We start from the raw sequence: 5,153 nt of genomic DNA, 5'->3' as shown, positions 1-5,153 counted from the left end.
ACACTCTCACAGACACACACTCTCACATACATTAACTCTATTTCACAAGCACACACACACAGAGACACTCACACCCCACTTTGCCCAAAGCAAGCAGAGCACAGAACTGTCTATTCTGGTAGTTACAGAAAATGTTGGAAATATTTCTGTAGGCAAAGCATCTTTGTTCCTTTTCTCCCCTCACTGCAGGTCTCCCTTTTCCTGATCTCATGAGGGCAGGAAGGGAAGGAAGTAAGAAGGAAGGAAAGGAAATCGTGGTGGATGGCTCCCAGGAGTGCAGGCTGTGAGAAACAGAAGGCTCCAGTTCCCTGTGTGCTGGCATCTCTCTTGCCATTTTACTGAAACTTTGGGGTGTTTTTCTCTCTACAGCACCCACGCTCCCTCCCTTTCTGCCACAGCTACTTATGACAGAATGAGAGGATGGTGGGCTGGGGGGAGTGAAATGTAGCTAGGTAGCTTGAGGACAGAGTTACAGCTCCCCCTCCAGGAGCAGGGAGGGGAGATGAATCCTAGAAGCCCCCTCCTGGTGTTGAACCTCATACATGCCCAGAGCAGCTGTATACACACAGAGCTGTGCACAGGCCCCCACCCATACACACACACACACACACACACCCTGACTAGAACACGGCAGACCACCATGCATTCAGTAATACTCTGACAGAAAATCCCATGTCACACTGGTGTGGATCTGTTCAAAGCAACATATGCCCCAGGTCCCCCTTCTTTGATCCCTGTCCTTTCTGATGGGTCAGAGAATGTTGCAGGGTGTTGGGTATACTTGCAGTATAAGAGAGTGGCAAGTCCTGAGTGTACAGACTAGTCTGTATCACTTGGCACTTCGCACAGAGGGAACACCAATGGCAGGGCCAGCAGACTACTCAACCCGCTTCTCAGCAGTCTCTACTCAGAGCACCCATGGGTTCTCTTCCAGGACTCCAGAAGCACACCCTGGATAACAGACCGAAGTTCTGGTTAGGTGGCAGAGAAAGTCTGGGCCACAACCCACAGGCTGCACCTCCTTACTCCCCTCTGGCTTAGCCGATATCCTGGGCTTGTCTGAAGGAGAGGCCCTCTACAGTAAGGAAGGAGAAAGGACCCAATGAGCTCTCAAAGCTCCAGGAAGACTAATCAATGAAAGACAATTAATCCATCTGAACATCAGGCTAAAAGATAGATGACCAAACATTGCCAGGCTAGACCCTCATCAGGATAGTCAAAAGGAGGTTCTCAACTGTGTGAGATGAGGCTTTATGAGCTCAACTGCAGGTAGCTAGGCTAAGATGGACTCGATCCTTCTCCCTAGCACTGCTGGACAAATAAATACTCACGGCCTTCCTGTCTCCCTGAACGCTTCTCTTTATTAGACATCTACACTATTCCTTGTACTTTATGCACATTATTTATTATTATTTTTTTAATTTTAGTGAGGGAGGGGAGGCAGAGACAGATTCCCACAAGCGCCCTGACTGGGATCCACCTGGAAAGCCCACTAGGAGGTGATGCTCTGCCCATCTGGGGCCCTTGCTCCATTGCAACTGGAGCCATTTTTTTCCTTAACACCTGAGGCAGAGGCCATGGAGCCATCCTCAGTACCCAAGGCCAACCCGCTCCAGTCAAGCCATGACTGCAGAAGGAGAGGAGAAGAGAGAGACAGAAAGAAGTGAAAGGGGAGGTGTGGAGAAGAAGATGGGCACTTCTCCTGTGTGCCCTGACCAGGAACCGAGCCTGGGAAATCCACACGTAGGGCCAACTCTCCACCACTGAGCCAACCAGCCAGGGCTTTATGCACATTATTCTAATTTAAATCTTCACAGATGTTAGAGTAGAGAAAGTTGAGAAAATTTGAGGCTCAGGGATTTTACATGAGTTGATCAAGATAACACACCAGCAAGTGAGGGAGCCAGTATTCACCCCCATGCCTGGGTGACGCCAAAACTTTGCCCTTTCCACTGTTTCTCAAGAACACTCCATTGGGAACCCTCCCATCTGCCTCTGAGTAAGTGTGAGACGTTGTCTGGTGGTGAAGATAGTGTTGAAGGAGTTAGAAGAGGAGAAACCTTCCTGCTGACCTTCTTCCAAGGGAGAAAGAAAGCAGTGCAGCCGGAGTCTCCCGACACTGATAAACCTCCAAGTATCGTGGTTGAGTGTAGTTCCCCTGCAGCAGGGCCCCAGCCTGAGTTGGCAGTGCCCGGTGGCATGGGTGATTCATCTAGGGTTGTTTCATCTTTAGGACCCCATGCTTTCTTGGCCAGTGGGCTGCATAGCTGCAAAACGCCAAGCCCTAGACATGCAGAGAATGTGTTGATTCAGAAACTTTTCAAAAATTAATCAGCACATGGTGATGCAGGCTGTTTGTTCAGGGCAATGTACAGCCTAAATTGTAATGTGCCAAACCCCCTTCCCTCTCCCCCTTGCCCTCCCCCTCCCCAGATCCTGGCCATTACCCATGTCATTCTGGCATGAGTGTAGCTCCTTCATTCCCTCAAGGGTGACTGTTTGCAAAGCTCAACTTGCCAACTGAGCAGCTTCCCCAGGTATGTGTGTTCTCATTTTTCTAAACTGAAAAGTGATGAATCTATTGGTTTCTCTACTTTCTGAAACATGCCCTAGGAAGACAGGTACTTCATTTCAGTTTCAAATCTGCTTTCAAGAAGCAGGTATTGCCTGACCGGCGGTGGCGCAGTGGATAGAGCATTGGACTGGGATGCGGAAGACCCAGGTTCGAGACCCCAAGGTCGCCAGCTTGAGCGAGGGCTCATCAGGTTTGAGCAAAAAGCTCACCAGCTTGAGCCCAAGATCGCTGGCTCCAGCAAGGGGTTACTCAGTCTGCTGAAGGCCCGTGGTCAAGGCACATATGAGAGAGCAATCAATGAGCAACTAAGGTGTTGCAACGAAAAACTAATGATTGATGCTTCTCTTCTCTCTCCATTCCTGTCTGTCTGTCCCTGTCTATCCTTCTCTCTGACTCTCTCTGTCTCTGTAAATAAATAAATTTTAAAAAAAATAAAGAAGCAGGTATTAGCAGCTACTCCTTGAAGCAAGAATTATGGGTCAGACTTTCTTGAGAATGACCAAACTAGAGATAACAGTAGTCTCCTTTCATCCGGGAGAATATGTTTCAAGGGCCCCAGTGGATGCCTGAAATGCCGGATAGTACTAAATACATATATAAAAAATATAAATTTTTCCCTCTACATACATACATACATACCTATAATAAAGTTTAATTTATAAATTGGGCACAGTAACAGACTAACAACAATAATAGAACAGAACAATTATAACAATATAGTGCAATAAAAGTTATGTGAATACGGTCTCTCTCTCTCTCTCTCTCTCTCTCTCTTTCCCAAGATGGCTACTAAGTGACTAAGGGGTGGGTGGGGTAGCATACACAGCATGGGTGTGCTGGACAAAGAGATGATTCATGTCCTGGGTTGGACAGAGCTAGACAGCGTGATATTTCATCACCCTACTTAGAAAAGTACATAATTTAAAACTTATGAATTATTCATTTCTGAAACCATTGTTGAGTGCGGATGGGTAGCTGAAACTGTGGAAAGCATAACCATCGAAAGGGGGTACTGCTATATTCCTACTGAAGGGGCTTCCATCGAAAGCTTATTTTATCTTATCTCCTTCCCAACAGGGCTGCTCTTCCCTTTAGTCCAGATAAACAGAATTCATTCAAACACTCAGTTATTCAACAATTATTTATTGAATACCTACTATATGAGTCAAAAACTGTTCCAAGTGCAAGGATACAGTGGTAACAAGACAGAAAACCTCCCACCTTTCATAAAGTTTGCATTCTAGTGGGGGAAGGCAGATAAGAAACAAGTAAACCAATAATCAGTGCCAAATATCAAATAAGATGACATGGTAGGGCAGGGATCAGCAAACAAATTTGTCCACTGCCAGTTATGTAAATAATTTTTTTAAAGATTTTATTTATTCATTTTAGAGAGACAGAGTCAGGGACAGAAGAAGGGGGGAGGAGCAGAAAGCATCAACTCCCATATGTGCCCTGACCAGGTAAGCCCGGGGTTTCTTTTTTTTTTTTTTTTTTTTTTTTTGCATTTCTCCAAAGCTGGAAATGGGGAGAGACAGTCAGACAGACTCCCGCATGCGCCCGACCGGGATCCACCCGGTACGCCCACCAGGGGCGACGCTCTGCCCCTCCGGGGCGTTGCTCTGCCGCGACCAGAGCCACTCCAGCGCCTGGGGCAGAGGCCAAGGAGCCATCCCCAGCGCCCGGGCCATCTTTGCTCCAATGGAGCCTTGGCTGCGAGAGGGGAAGAGAGAGACAGAGAGGAAGGGGGGGGGGATGGAGAAGCAAATGGGCGCTTCTCCTGTGTGCCCTGGCCAGGAATCAAACCCGGGTTCCCCGCACGCCAGGCCGACGTTCTACTGCTGAGCCAACTGGCCAGGGCCATGCCCGGGGTTTCAAACCAGTGATCTCAGCATTCCAGGTCGACGTTGTATCTACTGCGCCACCCACCACAGGTCAGGCATAAATAAAATTTTTAAAGTAAATAAAGAATGCTCAGCAGGGGACTACTTTCTTTTTTCTCTTTTTATTTGTATTTTTAATTAACTTTTAACTAGATAGTTTATCCAATGACTAAATTAAAAGAAAAAATAGAAAAAGATATGCAGCTTAACCTGTGGTGGCACAGTGGATAGAGCATCGAACTGGAATGCTGAGGTTGTTGGTTCAAGACCCTGGGCTTGCCCAGGCAAGGCACATACAAGAAGCAACTGCAAGTTGATGCTTCCCGCCCCTCCCTTCCTCCTGCTTTTCTCTCTCTTGCCTCTCTCTAAAATCAATAAATAAAATCTAAAAATGAAAAGGATATACATAGAAGTTCTCTCCCAGCCCTGTTTCCCAGCTATCCAGTTTCCATTCCCATAAGCAACAAGTTAATTTCTTGTGCATCTGTCCAGAGAAATTTACACATATAGAAGGCAGATACATGTATATAGTCTATATTTTTCCCTCAAGGAAGCTATTTTAAATTGGGAGATCAGGAAAGACTTGTAATTTAGGCAAAGACTCAAATGATATGAAGGTGCCAGCCACGCGAAGATCTATCTCTGAGCAGCAGATTCCAGGTTGTGAGAACGGCTAGTACAAAGGTCCTAAGGCA

The sequence above is a fragment of the Saccopteryx bilineata genome, chromosome 4 (genome assembly GCF_036850765.1).
Source record: "Saccopteryx bilineata isolate mSacBil1 chromosome 4, mSacBil1_pri_phased_curated, whole genome shotgun sequence".
Taxonomy (NCBI): Eukaryota; Metazoa; Chordata; class Mammalia; order Chiroptera; family Emballonuridae; genus Saccopteryx; species Saccopteryx bilineata.
This window is presented reverse-complemented; position numbering follows the sequence as displayed.